Here is a 26,706-nt window from a genome sequence, read left to right as displayed (position 1 = left end):
AAAATGTTCGTAGAATGAGATTTTCAGTGAAGAGCAGCCTGGCACATTTTAGCAAGTTTTACTTGTAAGGGGGGTTGGGAAACGCTTTTCCATACTCAATACTGGGCTCAAAAGATGCAGCCCTGATGTCTCTCATGATAGCAGGTGGTTAAGTAGAAATTCGCTGCTCGGCTGAACCAGCAGGATCAAACGTATGCTAAAAATGTTCGTAGAATGAGATTTTCAGTGAAGAGCAGCCAGGCACATTTTAGCAAGTTTTACTTGTAAGTGGGGTTGGAAACACTTTTCAGGCTCAATACTGGGCTCAAAAGATGCAGCCCTGATGTCTCTCATGATTTCAGGTGGTTAAGTAGAAATTCGCTGCTCGGCTGACCCTGCAGGAGCAAACGTATGCTAAAAATGTTCGTAGAATGAGATTTTCAGTGAAGAGCTGCCAGGCACATTTTAGCAAGTTTTACTTGTAAGTGGGGTTGGAAACGCTTTTCAGGCTCAGTACTGGGCTCAAAACATGCAGCCCTGATGTCTCTCATGATAGCAGGTGGTTAAGTAGAAATTCGCTGCTCGGCTGACCCTGCAGGAGCAAACGTATGCTAAAAATGTTCGTAGAATGAGATTTTCAGTGAAGAGCAGCCAGGCACATTTTAGCAAGTTTTACTTGTAAGTGGGGTTGGAAACGCTTTTCAGGCTCAGTACTGGCCTCAAAAGATGCAGCCCTGATGTCTCTCATGATAGCAGGTGGTTAAGTAGAAATTCGCTGCTCGGTTGACCCTGCAGGATCAAACGTATGCTAAAAATGTTCGTAGAATGAGCTTTTCATTGAAGAGCAGCCAGGCACATTTGAGCAAGTTTTACTTGTAAGTGGGGATGGAAACGCTTTTTAGGCTCAGTACTGGGCTCAAAAGATGCAGCCCTGATGTCTCTCATGATAGCAGGTGGTTAAGTAGAAATTCGCTGCTCGGCTGACCCTGCAGGAGCAAACGTATGCTAAAAATGTTCGTAGAATGATATTTTCAGTGAAGATCAGCCAGGCACAATTTAGCAAGTTTTACTTGTAAGTGGGGTTGGAAACGCTTTTCAGGCTCAATACTGGGCTCAAAAGATGCAGCTCTGATGTCTCTCATGATAGCAGGTGGTTAAGTAGAAATTCGCTGCTCGGCTGACCCTGCAGGAGCAAACGTATGCTAAAAATGTTCGTAGAATGAGATTTTCAGGGAAGAGCAGCCTGGCACATTTTAGCAAGTTTTACTTGTAAGGGAGGTTGGAAACGCTTTTCCATACTCAATACTGGGCTCAAAAGATGCAGCCCTGATGTCTCTCATGATAGCAGGTGGTTAAATAGAAATTCGCTGCTCGGCTGATCCAGCAGGAGCAAACATATGCGAAAAATGCACGTAGAATGAGCTTTTCAGTGAAGAGCAGCCAGGCACATTTTAGCAAGTTTTACTTGTAAGTGGGGATGGAAACGCTTTTTAGGCTCAGTACTGGGCTCAAAAGATGCAGCCCTGATGTCTCTCATGATAGCAGGTGGTTAAGTAGAAATTCGCTGCTCGGCTGACCCTGCAGGAGCAAACGTATACTAAAAATGTTCGTAGAATGAGATTTTCAGTGAAGAGCAGCCTGGCACATTTTAGCAAGTTTTACTTGTAAGGGGGGTTGGAAACGCTTTTCAGGCTCAATACTGGGCTCAAAAGATGCAGCCCTGATGTCTCTCATGATAGCAGGTGGTTAAGTAGAAATTCGCTGCTCGGCTGACCCTGCAAGAGCAAACGTATGCTAAAAATGTTCGTAGAATGAGATTTTCAGTGAAGAGCAGCCAGGCACATTTTAGCAAGTTTTACTTGTAAGTGGGGTTGGAAACGCTTTTCAGGCTCAGTACTGGCCTCAGAAGATGCAGCCCTGATGTCTCTCATGATAGCAGGTGGTTAAGTAGAAATTCGCTGCTCGGTTGACCCTGCAGGATCAAACGTATGCTAAAAATGTTCGTAGAATAAGCTTTTCATTGAAGAGCAGCCAGGCACATTTTAGCAAGTTTTACTTGTAAGTGGGGATGGAAACGCTTTTTAGGCTCAGTACTGGGCTCAAAAGATGCAGCCCTGATGTCTCTCATGATAGCAGGTGGTTACGTAGAAATTCGCTGCTCGGCTGACCCTGCAGGAGCAAACGTATGCTAAAAATGTTCGTAGAATGAGATTTTCAGTGAAGAGCAGCCAGGCACATTTTAGCAAGTTTTACTTGTAAGTGGGGTTGGAAACGCTTTTCAGGCTCAATACTGGGCTCAAAAGATGCAGCCCTGATGTCTCTCATGATAGCAGGTGGTTAAGTAGAAATTCGCTGCTCGGCTGACCCTGCAGGAGCAAACGTATGCTAAAAATGTTCGTAGAATGAGATTTTCAGTGAAGAGCAGCCTGGCACATTTTAGCAAGTTTTACTTGTAAGGGGGGTTGGAAACGCTTTTCCATACTCAATACTGGGCTCAAAAGATGCAGCCCTGATGTCTCTCATGATAGCAGGTGGTTAAATAGAAATTCGCTGCTCGGCTGATCCAGCAGGAGCAAACATATGCAAAAAATGCACGTAGAATGAGCTTTTCAGTGAAGAGCAGCCAGGCACATTTTAGCAAGTTTTACTTGTAAGTGGGGATGGAAACGCTTTTTAGGCTCAGTACTGGGCTCAAAAAATGCAGCCCTGATGTCTCTCATGATAGCAGGTGGTTAAGTAGAAATTCGCTGCTCGGCTGACCCTGCAGGAGCAAACGTATGCTAAAAATGTTCGTAGAATGAGATTTTCAGTGAAGAGCAGCCTGGCACATTTTAGCAAGTTTTACTTGTAAGGGGGGTTGGAAACGCTTTTCCATACTCAATACTGGGCTCAAAAGATGCAGCCCTGATGTCTCTCATGATAGCAGGTGGTTAAGTAGAAATTCGCTGCTCGGCTGATCCAGCAGGAGCAAACATATGCGAAAAATGTACGTAGAATGAGCTTTTCAGTGAAGAGCAGCCAGGCACATTTTAGCAAGTTTTACTTGTAAGTGGGGTTGGAAATGCTTTTCAGGCTCAATACTGGGCTCAAAACATGCAGCCCTGATGTCTCTCATGATAGCAGGTGGTTAAGTAGAAATTCGCTGCTCGGCTGACCCAGCAGGAACAAACGTATGCCAAAAATGTACGTAGAATGAGATTTTCAGTGAATAGCAGCCAGGCACTGAGGTACTGGGTTTTTAAGAACCGGTACAGAACCGGTAACCCAGCGGTGCCAGGGGATCAACACCCAGAGACCTCGGGTTCTCCTGAGTCAGACCTACAGAAACTTCAGAGTCTTCTAGGTGAAGTCAAAGATTAGTTTATTGGCTGCAACCAAGGTGACAGGGTCCTCGAAGTACAATTCGAGTATATTCAGGAGACTGCACACTTTCACGAAGTTAGGCTTCTCTTCTTATACATAATATTCAGCCTTGGGCAAAACATTCCTTGGATTCGTGGTATTTCATTTATGGTTACTGATTACAAAAGAAAAGCAGAGTCATGATGACAAGCACATATTTCACGTTGTGCTGCCCATAACAAATCATCCGGCAAGGCCCAACATTTCATCAGATATCGCTGGACCCCTAATAAAAACGGTCACCTCCCCTTCATAAAGCAAGTGAAGAAAAGGAGTGGAGAAAGATATGAGCGAGATATGGCAGGTGTGCGCGCTGAAATGGTTTTATGGCTGGTTGAGCCTAGATGCTATCTTGCTCGGCCACTGGGAGGGAACTGACCTAACGAGTTCGGCCTGGGGCAATGGTTCTAACTTGTACTGGGGTCAGGGAGAAGTCGATTAAGGAGTATGTGTCCTTGTGGAATCAAATTCAACTGGATTAAGGCCTATGTAAAGGGCAACATGTAGCTAAGGGTAGAGAATGCAAATGGCGATTTCGAGGTGAAATCGTCACTCGAATACGCCGAAAATACATGTACTTGATGTACTCGTCATTCTCGGTCTTTTGATACCAAATTCGTCCTATTTCGACAAAGTTTTTATTCTCGAGTTCAGTACTTTATATGGATCCAGATTTTTCAGAACCACAGACCCTCTTTTTGCCCTTACATAGGCAATTAATCTATCCTCATGTTAATCTGAGTCCAGATCTATATTTCTAAAGTCATTGAGATGTTGCTGCAACATCATTCTAGTGCTGAGCGCATGTCTTGACACAGGCTTCCTTACACATGATGTAACACAGAGGCCACATATTGCAGGAGCACACTGTATGCATAGACAGAACAGGAAAAGAATGGCTAAGACCATCCCATTGACCATCAGAATTTTCCATCCCCAGTCAGATATTAGTTCCCAGAACCATCCCATTAACGACCAATCTCCTTTATCCACAGGAATAGATTCGGAATTCTTATGTAGTTTGGAGATGGCCCCGTACACTGTCGGAGCATTATCTGGAATAAAAAATGCAACAACTGGACTGGATCAATTTGCATACTCCACCTCGGTCCGCAAGTATTACATCCAAAGCGACCCGGTTCTGAAGGGTCATCAGTCGATCCGACTGGAGCTCAGCAGTCAGGTTACTAAGGGCACCAGCAGTTTCAATCACGGTGGATTCAACTACCCTTGTCAATTGCCTTATGTTTCTGCTGTTAGCCATGGCTCCCCAGAACGGCAGGAAACCCATTGCAAAGTCACCAAATTCTTGACCTGCAGTGTCTTCTTTACTCAAAACACCTCTAACTACCCTTGTCCGATGGTAATCCGCCGCTGCTGTGTAGGTGGGAGGTAACAGGAATGAAACAAAACATGAGCCCGAGAAGTCAGGGGGCAACCATGTATAGGCTCTATCATGGCAGATGAAATAAGTACCCTTAGCGGCTAAAAAGGCAGGGGAAGTCTGAGATCCAAAAACATACGTTTCTGTACAGACACTCTTCCCTAGCTGAGATCTGGGATTCCTGCCAATACCTTGCAGACACAGGTGACCTTGATGGGGTACGATCCAGATAGGGGACGATCTTTTGGCTTGCTGTTTCTCACTTAATGTAGTGCCATATCCGGTCACATTCCAACCTACATATGCAAGTATCTCATCATCCGGGGTATCTTCGTAAGAAGTTACTTCCTTGATCATGTCAACTATACCCTTGACTAGGGCGCTAGTCTTGAGGTTGTCTTTTACAGAACGTAGGGGTTGGATTTCTCGTGCATATATGAACATTGTCCTATATGCCCATACTGACCCATTGCGACTAAATGGCAGGACCAAATAGGGGATACCTCTATCCGTGGTGTGGGGCATGAGACCGCACACCCAACAGTTGGTTGTGTTCATTACAAGTTGGTGTTGGTGTAATAACTGAACGAAGGAGTTATTAATGAACTCTAATCTCCTATTTGATTCGTGGTCAGGCAAAGGGTGGAAAGAATGAGAGGAAACAGTAGGGGGAGGTATGGGTGATGTAGTGGGCGCAAATGTCACATGAAAAGAGAATAAAACATAGCTTATCAAAAAGACCATTACGCTAAATAGCATAAAAATACACATTATTATAAAGTTTTTCTTCGTCATTGTTTTCAAAAGTCTCTGCTTAAAGTTCATTTGTTTGGCAGGCCTCTCCACATCAGGAAACTCCATCCTCTCTAAGGTGCTGCCCGCGGCGGTAGGTTGTTTCTGCTAAAGGATACTTCCGTCAGTCTAGGGCAGCTCCCTTGGACTAACCGGAACCAGCGACCTATCGTCGTCAGCTGCACCCAAAAGTCTTTAATCAACCGCGACCCTAGCAGCGGAACCCGGATGGCGGTTCAAAAAAACAAAAAGAAGCAAGTTACCTAGATGGGAGAATCTGCACTTTAAAAAATAGTATTTGGGAAAAACGCATTTTTTATTAGTCCACAGGTTTTTCTCTCGGATCATAAAATAAATCACTTTTACTTTAGTCTGTTTTTCTTGGTCGTAAATTGTAGCGTCTTTTCCCGGGTACTGTCTGGTCCAGAAATAGTAGTTCAGGTTCCACAGAGTTCAATTGTTCTGGTGGTGGCACAGTTTCTTGGAAAATGTTCTCACTCTTACAATCACGTTTAGCTTCTTTTACACGTTCATCAGTTGTGCGCTCTGAGTCAGTGCCTCCTTTCCGGACCCATTGGTCATGTGGCAGAGGGAAGGGTATCTTCTTACAATGGATCCCGTGGACCCAATTGGTCTTCCCTTCCACCCTAACAGTCGACCTTGTAGACAGGAGGACGAGGTGAGGCCCGGTCCATCTGGGCTGGTCGTTTCTTGTCCTCTGGAAGTTTCGGACAAGCACCCAGGAACCGGGGTCAATGGAGTGACCCGGTGTCTCAGAGACCGGAGGCAAGGTGTTGTGAACCTGTTGATATAAAACACGCAATTTAGCCGTCAATTCATACAAATAGTCAAGCAAAATGGGGTGTTGCAGCTCGCTAAACTTCGTGGGTCTAGGCACTCCCCATATGTTGGCTGGCCGACCAAAGATTATTTCATAGGGGCTGAGTTTCATTCGAGAATGCACAGTCATTCTGGTGGATAGGAGTGCTAAGGGTAGAGCGTCAGGCCATTTAAGACCTGTGCTCGCTTGGATTTTGGCCAATTTAAGTTTAAGCGTGCCATTGTAACATTCCACTAATCCAGCTGATTGGGGGTGATTTGCAGCGTGGAACTTCTGCCTAATGCCTAGCCCTTCACACACTCTTTTCATCACACAACCCACAAATTCACTTCCGTTGTCGGACCAGACCATTCTAGGCATTCCGAACCTGGGGAAGAACTCTTTCACAAGGGCTTTCGCTGTGGACAAGGCAGTATTGTCCCTTAGAGGATAGGCTTCTACCCATCTTGAGAAGGCACAAACAACCACGAGCACGTATTTTAAGTTGTTGCACCTCTCCATGTGTATGAAATCTAGCTGCAAAACCTCGAACGGATACGTAGGAGGTGCAAAATGACCAGCTGGAGTTGGGGTTCCCCTACCAGGATTGTGCTTCAGACATACCATGCAATTCTTGACAACATTCTATGCACACTTGGGAATCCCTGAATTCTTCCACACTGGCGCCAACAACTCGCAAATCCCTTTCGCGCTGATATGGGCCATCCCATGAGCCATTGTAACCACTGCAGGCACATATGCATCGGGTAACAACCATCTCTGTTGCTCTGTCGATTCAATCCAACAACCATTTGCATCCATTCTCCCTGTACTTTCTCTCCACATGCTTAACTCTTTCTCCGTGGCCTCAGCTTGGATGGACTTCACACTTTCTATCGTGTCTTCACATATTCCAACATCACCAGTCCATCTTTCTGGGCTCGCAACATACATTCGGCTCATCATATTCTTTGCAGTGTCCTTAGCAGTTTCATCAGCGAATGCATTTCCACGACCAACATCATCAGTCACTTTCTTGTGTGCACTACATTTCACGATCGCTACTTTCAGGGGCAACGTCAGTGATTCAAGAAGCTCATTCACCAACTGACCATGCTGAATCTTGGCTCCATGCGAAGTCAGGAACCCACGTTCTCTCCACAATCGTCCAAAACTGTGAGCCACTCCAAAAGCATACTGGCTGTCGGTATAGACAGTCACTTTCATTCCTTTAGATAACACACATGCTCTCGTCAGTGCCACGAGTTCAGCGGCTTGAGCTGAACCATGTGGTATTCGCGCAGTTTCAATGATTGTGTGCAAAGTTGTGACAGCATATGCTGTAGTCACGTTACCATTTGGGAGTTTAAAGCAGGAAACATCCACCCACAATGTACCATCACATTCAGCAAGAGGAGTGTCGAATAAATCAACTCTCCCTTTCGTCTCTTCCTCTGTTCTGAGGAAACAATCGTGCTGTTCTGAAGCATCCGATTCCTCTGTAATTGGTAACAATGTGGCTATGTTCAAGGTACTGCACCTTTTTATGTGCACATGGCTTGCTAGTAGCGTCAATTCATAACTGGACAGTCGAGCACTAGTTAAGTGCTGTGTCTTGGTCCTATTTAACAACGTGTCTACTGCATGCGGGACCATCACGATTAGTGTATTATTCATTACTAGACCTGCAGACTGTCGAATAGAAACAGCTGCTGCTGCTGTGGCCCTTAAACAACTTGGCAATGCTCGTGCTACCGGATCCAAAGTTGACGAAAAATAGGCGCATGGCCGCTGTCTATCTCCGTATAACTGAGTCAGTACAGACAATGCACAGCCCTCCTTCTCGTGGACGTATAATGTGAAAGGCTTACTGTAGTTGGGGTTGCCTAACACAGGGGCCGAACATAATGCTGTGCGTAATTCGAGAACACTTTTCTGACACTCATCAGACCAAGGAATGGGATTGGGTGTATTTGTACACGTTAGTGCCAATAAGGGTTTGGCTAATAACGAAAAATTTGGAATCCACTGTCTACAGTACGATGTGATGCCCAAGAAAGCGCGTACTTCTCTCTGCGTTCTTGGCACATTCAATTTCGCTATTGCCTGAATTCTTTCTGGGGTCAGTTTCCTTCCCTCCTTCGATAAGAGATGACCTAAGTAGGTCACTTCTTGTCGGCAATATTGAAGCTTGGAAAGTGACACCTTGTGATGCAGATCACATAGATGACGCAGTAATGTCAACGTGGCCATTTTACATATTTTCTCAGTATCCGCAGCGATGAGCAAATCGTCCACGTACTGTACGAGAGTGGCACCTTTGGGCAAAACCATTGTGTCAAGCTGACATTTCAGAGCTTGACTATATATTGAGGGGCTTTCACAGTAGCCTTGAGGAGCGCGTTTAAAGCGGAAACTGCGACCTCCTAAACTAAAGGAAAAAATATCCCTGCTTTCCTCAGCAATCGGGATACTGAAGAAAGCATTCTTCAGATCAATCACCGAAAACCAGGATGCAGATGCTGGAATCATAGTCAATAATGTTGTAATGTCGGGGACAACTGGGAATTGTGGCACCACTATCTTATTTACTTCCCTAAGATCAATCACAAATCTATACACAGGTGGCTGAGAAGGGTCAGTTCGTTTTAAAACAGGCAGAACAGGACTATTGCAAACATTGCCTCGTGTTTCTTCAATTACGTCTTTTTCAATCAACTCGCAAACAATCGCTAGCAAAGCTTTTTCGCCCTCATTGGATATCCTGTATTGGGGAATTCGTGGCATTTTGACATTCGGCTTCAATGTTACAACATACGGTGGAATTTCTAAAAGACCTACATCATTCGGACCAGTAGCTCAAAGAATATCTGGTAGAAGTGCCAATTCTGCTGGAAGTGTATTTCTCGACAAATACATGGGAGAAACCACTTTCTTACCTAAAGTAAGTTGTACTCCTGAGGGAGAACAGTACAAAGTCGCATATAATCTTTTTAGCAAATCTAATCCTAGCAGATTTTCACAACAACCTGTTGTCAAAATAAGGGGTGCTTCGAATTCACAAGGACCAACAGAAAGAGATAAAGGGTCAGAAATTGGATTTCTAACCGGGGCGCCAGAAAAACCTACGGAAACGTTCATTTTGCCAGACAAAGGTGCGCCAGGGAGTTTGGAGTGCATAATAGAACTCTTTGTAGCACCAGTATCCAACAGAAAAGGTTCTGACACACCCGATGTAATCACCTCAACGTAAGGTCCACTCTGATCTACTGGAACTGAAACAACTCCCTCTCCTTGTCTTAGGCTGTCCTAGCAATCATTACTCTCCCACTGCTCATTTTCTGTGTAATACTCGTCAACGTAGTATTGAGCTGTCCTGTCAGATACGTTATTTTGCTGGTCAAACCTGTTCATAGAGTTTTGTGGTGGAAGGGGACGTGTGTCCTGAGGGGCGTTTCCACGCCCTCTACCTCTAGGCGCTTGCTGACTACTACGACCTCTTACGCCAGAAATTCCATTTGCACGTTGTGGTAGGGCAGGACAGTCATATTTGTAATGACCCTCTTGTTTGCAGTATAGACACTGGTTGGGACCTACGCGGTTTTGATTGTAATCGAATCTTTGCAAGTTTCTCTGAGGCTGCTGAAAAGTGTTCTGGTAATGATTCGGACCATTATTATTTTTATTACCACCACCACGTGGCGGATAGGCTTGCTGTAGCAAAACCTTCGTTTTGAGTTCTCTAGTTTTCTTCTCTACTTTATCTTTCTCATCTTTGTCTCTATTCTCGTAGTACTGTGCGGTAGCTAATATCCGAATCTTTTAATTTCCTACACAAATCTGGAAGAAGATTGTGCACAAATTTATCGACAAACAATCTCTGACCACCTTCTGTGGTCATATCTTGACCGCTATGGTCAATGAATGTTTCTTCAAATCTGGTGAAGAAATCTGACACAGTTTCTTCTTTCTTTTGCTTGCATGCAGATAACTTATCCCAATTTACGCGTATTGCAGGCATTATCGTTTTCATGTAATCTACTATTCTACCAGGTAGTTCCGCTATCAAAGGCTCAGGCTTGGCACCACCGACTTGTCGCGCGTCTGCAGTAGTAATATTAGCCCACGTGTCACCTAATTCCTGGTCATGATCTACATGACGAATTTTTCCCCATAACGGCTGTGGAACAACGTTCCCGAATAACATATCGATATCGGCCAAATTCATTATACATGACCCAGCAGTTTGCGACAATTCTTTATAGTACCCTGCAGGATTTTTACGCGGATCTGGTAGTGTTTGTTTGAGTGCTAAAACTTCAGCTCGCTTCCATGGGACATGTACCCATACGCGGTGAAAGTGCGGCAGGACAGGTGGGACAGCTGTCGCGTCACCCTCTCTCCATTGTGGGGGAACTTCTCTCATAGGGTATTGTCGTGCCTTTTTTCTACCAGATGCACTAGATTCCGGTGGTGACCCAGAACTGCTTCCCTTACTTCGATATGAAAATAGCATCTCAACTGCTTTTTCCACATCGGGACCTACAATCATACCCTCTCCAAATTTAAATCGTACACGACACATCTCTTGTGGGATGCATTCTTGATCATTGTCTTCTAAATCTTCGCCAAGAAAGACGCACATCTGTTCGAACACATATCTCTGCTTCGCTGCTTCCCATTGGTGGAAGACTTCCATGACAGACTGTACATCATATTTTGCAGTGTCCAGGACCCATTTCCGAGCTAAACTATTCAGGGAATCTCTCTCTTGATAATCAGGCAGTTGACTTCGCAACTGTCTTCTTCCTATGTTAGGGGTCGTAGCAGGCGACCCAAAAAGAGGTAAAAGAAGATTAGTAACAGTGCTGGCCATTTTCTGCCGAATGGAAGGTGAAACTGAAGGACAAGCAGATGAAAAAACGGGGTGAGGTAAGGCGGGGGTAGAGATGGCAGAAGAGGTATCAGGAATAATGGATGTGGTACTAGGCAAAATCATAGAGGGGGCATTAGGAGATGTAGAAAACACTGTAGGCAAAATCGTAGAAAACACAGGTGAAACAGAAGTGGTCGGTGGGCCTGGAGGAGGCTGCACCGAAGAAGTAGGAGCCAGCTGAAGAGCAGCTGGTGGGTGCTGTGGAAGAGCCAGAGGCGCAGCTTGTGCAACTAAAGGTTGCGGGGGTGCTGTGGCATTCTGCGCATAGGGGGGTGGTGAAGTTAATAATTGCGACATTAATTGGTCTTTTTCACGCTCTTTTGCTGTCCCTTGCTGAAGAGACGGCAAAACTGGATAACATTTATCTATTGCCATTTTACGTTGCCTGTGCAACTGCTCATTTATCTGCTCTTCCTCATTATCTTTAAACTGCACGGCAGCTTGCATTACTGAAAGTCCCCCTTCTCTCTTATTTTTCTTAGCTAATTTAATTTCTTTTTGTTTGGCTTCTTTGCGCCATAAGCGGAAAGAGTCAAACATCGCCGGCCGGGCTTTCTTTTTGAAGAGTTTAACTTCAAGGTTGTCTAAGATTTCAGAATCAAAGCTACCATATTGGGGCCATTTTAAAACACCATCTTTCCTAGTGTATTTAATCCATACCTCGTTGTAAACGATGGGGCCTACCCCATGTTTAGCGTATAGCTCGTAAGTCGGAGTTCCAACTGGAGGAACCGGACATGAGTCCTCCAATCGGGAGTCCCTATTGTTACTACCAAGACAAAACCAATTCCCGAGTCTAAGACTAGGCATCCTCGCTCTCTAGTCTAGTTCCAAAACTTCAAAGGATTTATCGTTTACGATATTTCTCGTGAAAACACGAGTCCTTCGGTTATGGTGCTTGCAAGAACCAATAAAATCCTTTTGTATCTCTAAGATACCACAAAGTAAGTCCAACTAAGGACTGGGAGACGCTCCACTTATACTTAACTGAAAATATCGATGGCTTCACCAGAAGACTCGTCTCAGCGTTTCGCTCTACCGAAAATTTCAAGGGTCCAACATCAGGGCGATAGCCAGGGCAGCAGTCCTTGTAGCCGTCGGGAAGCGGGGAACCTCGCAGTAAAGACCTTCGGACCACGTCGACATGCAGGGGTCGATGAGGTGGTGGGCCCTCCTCCGGAATTTTCACACGAAGCTCCTCATGATCTTCAGGCTGATTGGTACCACTGGAATCGCCCCAAACGCTGGGCGCCAACTGAGGTACTGGGTTTTTAAGAACCGATACAGAACCGGTAACCCAGCGGTGCCAGGGGATCAACACCCAGAGACCTCGGGTTCTCCTGAGTCAGACCTACAGAAACTTCAGAGTCTTCAAGGTGAAGTCAAAGATTAGTTTATTGGCTGCAACCAAGGTGACAGGGTCCTCGAAGTACAATTCGAGTATATTCAGGAGACTGCACACTTTCACGAAGTTAGGCTTCTCTTCTTATACATAATATTCAGCCTTGGGCAAAACATTCCTTGGATTCGTGGTATTTCATTTATGGTTACTGATTACAAAAGAAAAGCAGAGTAATGATGACATGCACATATTTCACGTCGTGCTGCCCATAACAAATCATCCGGCAAGGCCCAACATTTCATCAGATATCGCTGGACCCCTAATAAAAACGGTCACCTCCCCTTCATAAAGCAAGTGAAGAAAAGGAGTGGAGAAAGATGTGAGCGAGATATGGCAGGTGTGCGCGCTGAAATGGTTTTATGGCTGGTTGAGCCTAGATGCTATCTTGCTCGGCCACTGGGAGGGAACTGACCTAACGAGTTCGGCCTGGGGCAATGGTTCTAACTTGTAATGGGGTCAGGGAGAAGTCGATTAAGGAGTATGTGTCCTTGTGGAATCAAATTCAACTGGATTAAGGCCTATGTAAAGGGCAACATGTAGCTAAGGGTAGAGAATGCAAATGGCGATTTCGAGGTGAAATCGTCACTCGAATACGCCGAAAATACATGTACTTGATGTACTCGTCATTCTCGGTCTTTTGATACCAAATTCGTCCTATTTCGACAAAGTTTTTATTCTCGAGTTCAGTACTTTATATGGATCCAGATTTTTCAGAACCACAATTGCAGCCAGGCACATTTTAGCAAGTTTTACTTGTAAGTGGGGATGGAAACGCTTTTTAGGCTCAGTACTGGGCTCAAAACATGCAGCCCTGATGTCTCTCATGTAGCAGGTGGTTAAGTAGAAATTCGCTGCTCGGCTGACCCTGCAGGAGCAAACGTATGCTAAAAATTTTCGTAGAATGAGATTTTCAGTGAAGAGCAGCCAGGCACATTTTAGCAAGTTTTACTTGTAAGTGGGGTTGGAAACGCTTTTCAGGCTCAATACTGGGCTCAAAACATGCAGCCCTGATGTCTCTCATGATAGCAGGTGGTTAAGTAGAAATTCGCTGCTCGGCTGACCCAGCAGGAACAAACGTATGCCAAAAATATACGTAGAATGAGATTTTCAGTGAATAGCAGCCAGGCACATTTTAGCAAGTTTTACTTGTAAGTGGGGATGGAAACGCTTTTTAGGCTCAATACTGAGCTCAAAACATGCAGCCCTGATGTCTCCCATGTAGCAGGTGGTTAAGTAGAAATTCGCTGCTCGGCTGACCCTGCAGGAGCAAACGTATGCTAAAAATGTTCGTAGAATGAGATTTTCAGTGAAGAGCAGCCAGGCACATTTTAGCAAGTTTTACTTGTAAGTGGGGTTGGAAACACTTTTCCATACTCAATACTGGGCTCAAAAGATGCAGCCCTGATGTCTCTCATGATAGCAGGTGGTTAAGTAGAAATTCGCTGCTCGGCTGAACCAGCAGGAGCAAACGTATGCGAAAAATGTTCGTAGAATGAGTTTTTCAGTGAAGAGCAGCCAGGCACATTTTAGCAAGTTTTACTTGTAAGTGGGGTTGGAAACGCTTTTCAGGCTCAATACTGAGCTCAAAACATGCAGCCCTGATGTCTCTCATGATAGCAGGTGGTTAGGTAGAAATTCGCTGCTCTGCTGACCCAGCAGGAACAAACGTATGCCAAAAATGTACGTAGAATGAGATTGTCAGTGAATAGCAGCCAGGCACATTTTAGCAAGTTTTACTTGTAAGTGGGGTTGGAAACGCTTTTCAGGCTCAGTACTGGGCTCAAAACATGCAGTCCTGATGTCTCTCATGATAGGAGGTGGTTAAGTAGAAATTCGCTGCTCGGCTGACCCTGCAGGAGCAAACGTATGCTAAAAATGTTCGTAGAATGAGATTTTCAGTGAATAGCAGCCAGGCACATTTTAGCAAGTTTTACTTGTAAGTGGGGTTGGAAACGCTTTTCAGGCTCAGTACTGGGCTCAAAACATGCAGTCCTGATGTCTCTCATGATAGGAGGTGGTTAAGTAGAAATTTGCTGCTCGGCTGACCCTGCAGGAGCAAACGTATGCTAAAAATGTTCGTAGAATGAGATTTTCAGTGAAGAGCAGCCTGGCACATTTTAGCAAGTTTTACTTGTAAGGGGGGTTGGAAACGCTTTTCAGGCTCAATACTGGGCTCAAAAGATGCAGCCCTGATGTCTCTCATGATAGCAGGTGGTTAAGTAGAAATTCGCTGCTCGGCTGAACCAGCAGGATCAAACGTATGCTAAAAATGTTCGTAGAATGAGATTTTCAGTGAAGAGCAGCCAGGCACATTTTAGCAAGTTTTACTTGTAAGTGGGGTTGGAAACGCTTTTCAGGCTCAATACTGGGCTCAAAAGATGCAGCCCTGATGTCTCTCATGATAGCAGGTAGTTAAGTAGAAATTCGCTGCTCGGCTGATCCAGCAGGAGCAAACATATGCGAAAAATGCACGTAGAATGAGCTTTTCAGTGAAGAGCAGCCAGGCACATTTTATCAAGTTTTACTTGTAAGTGGGGTTGGAAATGCTTTTCAGGCTCAATACTGGGCTCAAATGATGTCTCTCATGATAGCAGGTGGTTAAGTAGAAATTCGCTGCTCGGCTGACCCAGCAGGAACAAACGTATGCCAAAAATGTACGTAGAATGAGATTTTCAGTGAATAGCAGCCAGGCACATTTTAGCAAGTTTTACTTGTAAGTGGGGTTGGAAATGCTTTTCAGGCTCAATACTGGGCTCAAAACATGCAGCCCTGATGTCTCTCATGATAGCAGGTGGTTAAGTAGAAATTCGCTGCTCGGCTGACCCAGCAGGAACAAACGTATGCCAAAAATGTACGTAGAATGAGATTTTCAGTGAATAGCAGCCAGGCACATTTTAGCAAGTTTTACTTGTAAGTGGGGATGGAAACGCTTTTTAGGCTCAGTACTGGGCTCAAAAGATTCAGCCCTGATGTCTCTCATGATAGCAGGTGGTTAAGTAGAAATTCGCTGCTCGGCTGACCCAGCAGGAACAAACGTATGCCAAAAATGTACGTAGAATGAGATTTTCAGTGAATAGCAGCCAGGCACATTTTAGCAAGTTTTACTTGTAAGTGGGGATGGAAACGCTTTTTAGGCTCAGTACTGGGCTCAAAAGATGCAGCCCTGATGTCTCTCATGATAGCAGGTGGTTAAGTAGAAATTCGCTGCTCGGCTGACCCAGCAGGAACAAACGTATGCCAAAAATGTACGTAGAATGAGATTTTCAGTGAATAGCAGACAGGCACATTTTAACAAGTTTTACTTGTAAGTGGGGATGGAAACGCTTTTTGGGCTCAGTACTGGGCTCAAAAGATGCAGCTCTGATGTCTCTCATGATAGCAGGTGGTTAAGTAGAAATTCGCTGCTCGGCTGACCCTGCAGGAGCAAACGTATGCTAAAAATGTTCGTAGAATGAGATTTTCAGTGAAGAGCAGCCAGGCACATTTTAGCAAGTTTTACTTGTAAGTGGGGTTGGAAACGCTTTTCAGGCTCATTACTGAGCTCAAAACATGCAGCCCTGATGTCTCTCATGATAGCAGGTGGTTAAGTAGAAATTCGCTGCTCGGCTGACCCTGCAGGAGCAAACATATGCCAAAAATGTACGTAGAATGAGATTTTCAGTGAATAGCAGCCAGGCACATTTTAGCAAGTTTTACTTGTAAGTGGGGTTGGAAATGCTTTTCAGGCTCAATACTGGGCTCAAAAGATGCAGCCCTGATGTCTCTCATGATAGCAGGTGGTTAAGTAGAAATTCGCTGCTCGGCTGACCCTGCAGGAGCAAACGTATGCTAAAAATGTTCGTAGAATGAGATTTTCAGTGAAGAGCAGCCAGGCACATTTTAGCAAGTTTTACTTGTAAGTGGGGTTGGAAACGCTTTTCAGGCTCAATACTGGGCTCAAAAGATGCAGCCCTGATGTCTCTCATGATAGCAGGTGGTTAAGTAGAAATTCGCTGCTCGGCTGATCCAGCAGGAGCAAACGTATGCGAAAAATGTACGTAGAATGAGCTTTTCAGTGAAGAGCAGCCAGGCACATTTTAGCAAGTTTTACTTGTAAGTGGGGTTGGAAACGCTTTTCAGGCTCAATACTGGGCTCAAAACATGCAGTCCTGATGTCTCTCATGATAGGAGGTGGTTAAGTAGAAATTCGCTGCTCGGCTGACCCTGCAGGAGCAAACGTATGCTAAAAATGTTCGTAGAATGAGATTTTCAGTGAAGAGCAGCCAGGCACATTTTAGCACGTTTTACTTGTAAGTGGGGTTGGAAACGCTTTTCAGACTCAATACTGGGCTCAAAACATGCAGCCCTGATGTCTCTCATGATAGCAGGTGGTTAAGTAGAAATTCGCTGCTCGGCTGACCCTGCAGGAGCAAACGTATTCTAAAAATGTTCGTAGAATGAGATTTTCAGTGAAGAGCAGCCAGGCACATTTTAGCAAGTTTTACTTGTAAGTGGGGTTGGAAACGCTTTTCAGGCTCAGTACTGGGCTCAAAACATGCAGCCCTGATGTCTCTCATGATAGCAGGTGGTTAAGTAGAAATTCGCTGCTCGGCTGACCCTGCAGGAGCAAACGTATGCTAAAAATGTTCGTAGAATGAGATTTTCAGTGAAGAGCAGCCAGGCACATTTTAGCAAGTTTTACTTGTAAGTGGGGTTGGAAACGCTTTTCAGGCTCAATACTGTGCTCAAAAGATGCAGCCCTGATGTCTCTCATGATAGCAGGTGGTTAAGTAGAAATTCGCTGCTCGGCTGATCCAGCAGGAGCAAACGTATGCGAAAAATGTACGTAGAATGAGCTTTTCAGTGAAGAGCAGCCAGGCACATTTTAGCAAGTTTTACTTGTAAGTGGGGTTGGAAACGCTTTTCAGGCTCAATACTGGGCTCAAAACATGCAGTCCTGATGTCTCTCATGATAGGAGGTGGTTAAGTAGAAATTCGCTGCTCGGCTGACCCTGCAGGAGCAAACGTATGCTAAAAATGTTCGTAGAATGAGATTTTCAGTGAAGAGCAGCCAGGCACATTTTAGCACGTTTTACTTGTAAGTGGGGTTGGAAACGCTTTTCAGACTCAATACTGGGCTCAAAACATGCAGCCCTGATGTCTCTCATGATAGCAGGTGGTTAAGTAGAAATTCGCTGCTCGGCTGACCCTGCAGGAGCAAACGTATTCTAAAAATGTTCGTAGAATGAGATTTTCAGTGAAGAGCAGCCAGGCACATTTTAGCAAGTTTTACTTGTAAGTGGGATTGGAAACGCTTTTCAGGCTCAGTACTGGGCTCAAAACATGCAGCCCTGATGTCTCTCATGATAGCAGGTGGTTAAGTAGAAATTCGCTGCTCGGCTGACCCTGCAGGAGCAAACGTATGCTAAAAATGTTCGTAGAATGAGATTTTCAGTGAAGAGCAGCCAGGCACATTTTAGCAAGTTTTACTTGTAAGTGGGGTTGGAAACGCTTTTCAGGCTCAATACTGGGCTCAAAAGATGCAGCCCTGATGTCTCTCATGATAGCAGGTGGTTAAGTAGAAATTCGCTGCTCGGCTGATCCTGCAGGTGCAAACGTATGCCAAAAATGTACGTAGAATGAGATTTTCAGTTATAGCAGCCAGGCACATTTTAGCAAGTTTTACTTGTAAGTGGAGATGGAAACGTTTTTTAGGCTCAATACTGAGCTCAAAACATGCAGCCCTGATGTCTCTCATGTAGCAGGTGGTTAAGTAGAAATTCGCTGCTCGGCTGACCCTGCAGGAGCAAACGTATGCTAAAAATGTTCGTAGAATGAGATTTTCAGTGAAGAGCAGCCAGGCACATTTTAGCAAGTTTTACTTGTAAGTGGGGTTGGAAACGCTTTCAGGCTCAATACTGGGCTCAAAACATGCAGCCCTGATGTCTCTCATGATAGCAGGTGGTTAAGTAGAAATTCGCTGCTCGGCTGACCCAGCAGGAACAAACGTATGCCAAAAATGTACGTAGAATGAGATTTTCAGTGAATAGCAGCCAGGCACATTTTAGCAAGTTTTACTTGTAAGGGGGGTTGGAAACGCTTTTCAGGCTCAATACTGGGCCCAAAAGATGCAGCCCTGATGTCTCTCATGATAGCAGGTGGTTAAGTAGAAATTCGCTGCTCGGCTGACCCTGCAGGAGCAAACTTATGCTAAAAATGTTCGTAGAATGAGATTTTCAGTGAAGAGCAGCCAGGCACATTTTAGCAAGTTTTACTTGTAAGTGGGGTTGGAAATGCTTTTCAGGCTCAATACTGGGCTCAAAACATGCAGCCCTGATGTCTCTCATGATAGCAGGTGGTTAAGTAGAAATTCGCTGCTCGGCTGACCCAGCAGGAACAAACGTATGCCAAAAATGTACGTAGAATGAGATTTTCAGTGAATAGCAGCCAGGCACATTTTAGCAAGTTTTACTTGTAAGTGGGGATGGAAACGCTTTTTAGGCTCAGTACTGGGCTCAAAAGATGCAGCCCTGATGTCTCTCATGATAGCAGGTGGTTAAGTAGAAATTCGCTGCTCGGCTGACCCAGCAGGAACAAACGTATGCCAAAAATGTACGTAGAATGAGATTTTCAGTGAATAGCAGACAGGCACATTTTAGCAAGTTTTACTTGTAAGTGGGGATGGAAACGCTTTTTGGGCTCAGTACTGGGCTCAAAAGATGCAGCTCTGATGTCTCTCATGATAGCAGGTGGTTAAGTAGAAATTCGCTGCTCGGCTGACCCTGCAGGAGCAAACGTATGCTAAAAATGTTTGTAGAATGAGATTTTCAGTGAAGAGCAGCCTGGCACATTTTAGCAAGTTTTACTTGTAAGGGGGGTTGGAAACGCTTATCCATACTCAATACTGGGCTCAAAAGATGCAGCCCTGATGTCTCTCATGATAGCAGGTGGTTAAGTAGAAATTCGCTGCTCGGCTGATCCAGCGGGAGCAAACATATGCGAAAAATGTACGTAGAATGAGCTTTTCAGTGAAGAGCAGCCAGGCACATTTTAGCAAGTTTTACTTGTAAGTGGGGTTGGAAACGCTTTTCAGGCTCAATACTGGGCTCAAAACATGCAGCCCTGATGTCTCTCATGATAGCAGGTGGTTAAGTAGAAATTCGCTGCTCGGCTGACCCTGCAGGAGCAAACGTATGCTAAAAATGTTCGTAGAATGAGATTTTCAGTGAAGAGCAGCCAGGCACATTTTAGCAAGTTTTACTTTTAAGTGGGGTTGGAAACGCTTTTCAGGCTCATTACTGAGCTCAAAACATGCAGCCCTGATGTCTCTCATGATAGCAGGTGGTTAAGTAGAAATTCGCTGCTCGGCTGACCCTGCAGGAGCAAACATATGCCAAAAATGTACGTAGAATGAGATTTTCAGTGAATAGCAGCCAGGCACATTTTAGCAAGTTTTACTTGTAAGTGGGGTTGGAAATGCTTTTCAGGCTCAATACTGGGCTCAAAAGATGCAGCCCTGATGTCTCTCATGATAGCAGGTGGTTAAGTAGAAATTCGCTGCTCGGCTGACCCTGCAGGAGCAAACGTATGCTAAAAATGTTCGTAGAATGAGATTTTCAGTGAAGAGCAGCCAGGCACATTTTAGCAAGTTTTACTTGTAAGTGGGGTTGGAAACGCTTTTCAGGCTCAATACTGGGCTCAAAAGATGCAGCCCTGATGTCTCTCATGATAGCAGGTGGTTAAGTAGAAATTCGCTGCTCGGCTGATCCAGCAGGAGCAAACGTATGCGAAAAATGTACGTAGAATGAGCTTTTCAGTGAAGAGCAGCCAGGCACATTTTAGCAAGTTTTACTTGTAAGTGGGGTTGGAAACGCTTTTCAGGCTCAATACTGGGCTCAAAAGATGCAGCCCTGATGTCTCTCATGATAGCAGGTGGTTAAGTAGAAATTCGCTGCTCGGCTGACCCTGCAGGAGCAAACGTATGCTAAAAATGTTCGTAGAATAAGATTTTCAGTGAAGAGCAGCCAGGCACATTTTAGCAAGTCTCACTTGTAAGTGGGGTTGGAAACGCTTTTCAGGCTCAATACTGGGCTCAAAAGATGCAGCCCTGATGTCTCTCATGATAGCAGGTGGTTAAGTAGAAATTCGCTGCTCGGCTGACCCTGCAGGAGCAAACGTATGCTAAAAATGTTCGTAGAATGAGATTTTCAGTGAAGAGCAGCCAGGCACATTTTAGCAAGTTTTACTTGTAAGTGGGGTTGGAAACGCTTTTCAGGCTCAGTACTGGGCTCAAAGATGCAGCCCTGATGTCTCTCATGATAGCAGGTGGTTAAGTGGAAATTCGCTGCTCGGCTGAACCAGCAGGAGCAAACGTATGCGAAAAATGTTCGTAGAATTAGTTTTTCAGTGAAGAGCAGCCAGGCACATTTTAGCAAGTTTTACTTGTAAGTGGGGTTGGAAACCCATACTCAATACTGGGCTCAAAAGATGCAGCCCTGATGTCTCTCATGATAGCAGGTGGTTAAGTAGAAATTCGCTGCTCGGCTGACCCAGCAGGAACAAACGTATGCCAAAAATGTACGTAGAATGAGATTTTCAGTGAATAGCAGCCAGGCACATTTTAGCAAGTTTTACTTGTAAGTGGGGTTGGAAATGCTTTTCAGGCTCAATACTGGGCTCAAAACATGCAGCCCTGATGTCTCTCATGATAGCAGGTGGTTAAGTAGAAATTCGCTGCTCGGCTGACCCAGCAGGAACAAACGTATGCCAAAAATGTACGTAGAATGAGATTTTCAGTGAATAGCAGCCAGGCACATTTTAGCAAGTTTTACTTGTAAGTGGGGATGGAAACGCTTTTTAGGCTCAGTACTGGGCTCAAAAGATTCAGCCCTGATGTCCCTCATGATAGCAGGTGGTTAAGTAGAAATTCGCTGCTCGGCTGACCCAGCAGGAACAAACGTATGCCAAAAATGTACGTAGAATGAGATTTTCAGTGAATAGCAGACAGGCACATTTAGCAAGTTTTACTTGTAAGTGGGGATGGAAACGCTTTTTAGGCTCAGTACTGGGCTCAAAAGATGCAGCTCTGATGTCTCTCATGATAGCAGGTGGTTAAGTAGAAATTCGCTGCTCGGCTGACCCTGCAGGAGCAAACGTATGCTAAAAATGTTCGTAGAATGAGATTTTCAGTGAAGAGCAGCCAGGCACATTTTAGCAAGTTTTACTTGTAAGTGGGGTTGGAAACGCTTTTCAGGCTCAATACTGGGCTCAAAACATGCAGCCCTGATGTCTCTCATGATAGCAGGTGGTTAAGTAGAAATTCGCTGCTCAGCTGACCCAGCAGGAACAAACGTATGCCAAAAATGTACGTAGAATGAGATTTTCAGTGAATAGCAGACAGGCACATTTTAGCAAGTTTTACTTGTAAGTGGGGATGGAAACACTTTTTAGGCTCAGTACTGGGCTCAAAAGATGCAGCTCTGATGTCTCTCATGATAGCAGGTGGTTAAGTAGAAATTCGCTGCTCGGCTGACCCTGCAGGAGCAAACGTATGCTAAAAATGTTCGTAGAATGAGATTTTCAGTGAAGAGCAGCCTGGCACATTTTAGCAAGTTTTACTTGTAAGGGGGGTTGGAAACACTTATCCATACTCAATACTGGGCTCAAAAGATGCAGCCCTAATGTCTCTCATGATAGCAGGTGGTTAAGTAGAAATTCGCTGCTCGGCTGATCCAGCAGGAGCAAACATATGCGAAAAATGTACGTAGAATGAGCTTTTCAGTGAAGAGCAGCCAGGCACATTTTAGCAAGTTTTACTTGTAAGTGGGGTTGGAAACGCTTTTCAGGCTCAATACTGGGCTCAAAACATGCAGCCCTGATGTCTCTCATGATAGCAGGTGGTTATGTAGAAATTCGCTGCTCGGCTGACCCTGCAGGAGCAAACGTATGCTAAAAATGTTCGTAGTATGAGATTTTCAGTGAAGAGCAGCCAGGCACATTTTAGCAAGTTTTACTTGTAGGTGGGGTTGGAAACGCTTTTCATGCTCAATACTGGGCTCAAAACATGCAGCCCTGATGTCTCTCATGATAGCAGGTGGTTATGTAGAAATTCGCTGCTCGGCTGACCCTGCAGCAGCAAACGTATGCTAAAAATGTTCGTAGAATGAGATTTTCAGTGAAGAGCAGCCAGGCACATTTTAGCAAGTTTTACTTGTAAGTGGGGTTGGAAATGCTTTTCAGGCTCATTACTGAGCTCAAAACATGCAGCCCTGATGTCTCTCATGATAGCAAGTGGTTAAGTAGAAATTCGCTGCTCGGCTGACCCTGCAGGAGCAAACATATGCCAAAAATGTACGTAGAATGAGATTTTCAGTGAATAGCAGCCAGGCACATTTTAGCAAGTTTTACTTGTAAGTGGGGTTGGAAACGCTTTTCAGGCTCAATACTGGGCTCAAAAGATGCAGCCCTGATGTCTCTCATGATAGCAGGTGGTTAAGTAGAAATTCGCTGCTCGGCTGACCCTGCAGGAGCAAACGTATGCTAAAAATGTTTGTAGAATGAGATTTTCAGTGAAGAGCAGCCTGGCACATTTTAGCAAGTTTTACTTGTAAGGGGGGTTGGAAACGCTTATCCATACTCAATACTGGGCTCAAAAGATGCAGCCCTGATGTCTCTCATGATAGCAGGTGGTTAAGTAGAAATTCGCTGCTCGGCTGATCCAGCAGGAGCAAACATATGCGAAAAATGTACGTAGAATGAGCTTTTCAGTGAAGAGCAGCCAGGCACATTTTAGCAAGTTTTACTTGTAAGTGGGGTTGGAAACGCTTTTCAGGCTCAATATTGGGCTCAAAACATGCAGCCCTGATGTCTCTCATGATAGCAGGTGGTTAAGTAGAAATTCGCTGCTCGGCTGACCCAGCAGGAACAAACGTATGCCAAAAATGTACGTAGAATGAGATTTTCAGTGAATAGCAGCCAGGCACATTTTAGCAAGTTTTACTTGTAAGTGGGGATGAAAACGCTTTTTAGGCTCAGTACTGGGCTCCAAGATGCAGCCCTGATTTCTCTCATGATAGCAGGTGGTTATGTAGAAATTCGCTGCTCGGCTGACCCTGCAGGAGCAAACGTATGCTAAAAATGTTCGTAGAATGAGATTTTCAGTGAAGAGCAGCCAGGCACATTTTAGCAAGTTTTACTTGTAAGTGGGGTTGGAAACGCTTTTCAGGCTCAATACTGGGCTCAAAACATGCAGCCCTGATGTCTCTCATGATAGCAGGTGGTTAAGTAGAAATTCGCTGCTCAGCTGACCCAGCAGGAACAAACGTATGCCAAAAATGTACGTAGAATGAGATTTTCAGTGAATAGCAGACAGGCACATTTTAGCAAGTTTTACTTGTAAGTGGGGATGGAAACACTTTTTAGGCTCAGTACTGGGCTCAAAAGATGCAGCTCTGATGTCTCTCATGATAGCAGGTGGTTAAGTAGAAATTCGCTGCTCGGCTGACCCTGCAGGAGCAAACGTATGCTAAAAATGTTCGTAGAATGAGATTTTCAGTGAAGAGCAGCCTGGCACATTTTAGCAAGTTTTACTTGTAAGGGGGGTTGGAAACACTTATCCATACTCAATACTGGGCTCAAAAGATGCAGCCCTAATGTCTCTCATGATAGCAGGTGGTTAAGTAGAAATTCGCTGCTCGGCTGATCCAGCAGGAGCAAACATATGCGAAAAATGTACGTAGAATGAGCTTTTCAGTGAAGAGCAGCCAGGCACATTTTAGCAAGTTTTACTTGTAAGTGGGGTTGGAAACGCTTTTCAGGCTCAATACTGGGCTCAAAACATGCAGCCCTGATGTCTCTCATGATAGCAGGTGGTTATGTAGAAATTCGCTGCTCGGCTGACCCTGCAGGAGCAAACGTATGCTAAAAATGTTCGTAGTATGAGATTTTCAGTGAAGAGCAGCCAGGCACATTTTAGCAAGTTTTACTTGTAGGTGGGGTTGGAAACGCTTTTCATGCTCAATACTGGGCTCAAAACATGCAGCCCTGATGTCTCTCATGATAGCAGGTGGTTATGTAGAAATTCGCTGCTCGGCTGACCCTGCAGCAGCAAACGTATGCTAAAAATGTTCGTAGAATGAGATTTTCAGTGAAGAGCAGCCAGGCACATTTTAGCAAGTTTTACTTGTAAGTGGGGTTGGAAATGCTTTTCAGGCTCATTACTGAGCTCAAAACATGCAGCCCTGATGTCTCTCATGATAGCAAGTGGTTAAGTAGAAATTCGCTGCTCGGCTGACCCTGCAGGAGCAAACATATGCCAAAAATGTACGTAGAATGAGATTTTCAGTGAATAGCAGCCAGGCACATTTTAGCAAGTTTTACTTGTAAGTGGGGTTGGAAACGCTTTTCAGGCTCAATACTGGGCTCAAAAGATGCAGCCCTGATGTCTCTCATGATAGCAGGTGGTTAAGTAGAAATTCGCTGCTCGGCTGACCCTGCAGGAGCAAACGTATGCTAAAAATGTTTGTAGAATGAGATTTTCAGTGAAGAGCAGCCTGGCACATTTTAGCAAGTTTTACTTGTAAGGGGGGTTGGAAACGCTTATCCATACTCAATACTGGGCTCAAAAGATGCAGCCCTGATGTCTCTCATGATAGCAGGTGGTTAAGTAGAAATTCGCTGCTCGGCTGATCCAGCAGGAGCAAACATATGCGAAAAATGTACGTAGAATGAGCTTTTCAGTGAAGAGCAGCCAGGCACATTTTAGCAAGTTTTACTTGTAAGTGGGGTTGGAAACGCTTTTCAGGCTCAATACTGGGCTCAAAACATGCAGCCCTGATGTCTCTCATGATAGCAGGTGGTTATGTAGAAATTCGCTGCTCGGCTGACCCTGCAGGAGCAAACGTATGCTAAAAATGTTCGTAGAATGAGATTTTCAGTGAAGAGCAGCCAGGCACATTTTAGCAAGTTTTACTTGTAAGTGGGGTTGGAAACGCTTTTCAGGCTCATTACTGAGCTCAAAACATGCAGCCCTGATGTCTCTCATGATAGCAGGTGGTTAAGTAGAAATTCGCTGCTCGGCTGACCCTGCAGGAGCAAACATATGCCAAAAATGTACGTAGAATGAGATTTTCAGTGAATAGCAGCCAGGCACATTTTAGCAAGTTTTACTTGTAAGTGGGGTTGGAAACGCTTTTCAGGCTCAATACTGGGCTCAAAAGATGCAGCCCTGATGTCTCTCATGATAGCAGGTGGTTAAGTAGAAATTCGCTGCTCGGCTGACCCTGCAGGAGCAAACGTATGCTAAAAATGTTCGTAGAATGAGATTTTCAGTGAAGAGCAGCCAGGCACATTTTAGCAAGTTTTACTGTAAGTGGGGTTGGAAACGCTTTTCAGGCTCAATACTGGACTCAAAACATGCAGCCCTGATGTCTCTCATGATAGCAGGTGGTTATGTAGAAATTCGCTGCTCGGCTGACCCTGCAGGAGCAAACGTATGCTAAAAATGTTCGTAGAATGAGATTTTCAGTGAAGAGCAGCCAGGCACATTTTAGCAAGTTTTACTTGTAAGTGGGGTTGGAAACGCTTTTCAGGCTCATTACTGAGCTCAAAACATGCAGCCCTGATGTCTCTCATGATAGCAGGTGGTTAAGTAGAAATTCGCTGCTCGGCTGACCCTGCAGGAGCAAACATATGCCAAAAATGTACGTAGAATGAGATTTTCAGTGAAGAGCAGCCAGGCACATTTTAGCAAGTTTTACTTGTAAGTGGGGTTGGAAACGCTTTTCAGGCTCAATACTGGGCTCAAAACATGCAGTCCTGATGTCTCTCATGATAGGAGGTGGTTAAGTAGAAATTCGCTGCTCGGCTGACCCTGCAGGAGCAAACGTATGCTAAAAATGTTCGTAGAATGAGATTTTCAGTGAAGAGCAGCCAGGCACATTTTAGCAAGTTTTACTTGTAAGTGGGGTTGGAAACGCTTTTCAGGCTCAATACTGGGCTCAAAAGATGCAGCC

Source organism: Lissotriton helveticus, chromosome 3_1 (assembly GCF_964261635.1).
Source record: "Lissotriton helveticus chromosome 3_1, aLisHel1.1, whole genome shotgun sequence".
Lineage (NCBI taxonomy): Eukaryota > Metazoa > Chordata > Amphibia > Caudata > Salamandridae > Lissotriton > Lissotriton helveticus.
Note: the sequence above shows the minus strand (reverse complement) of the source record.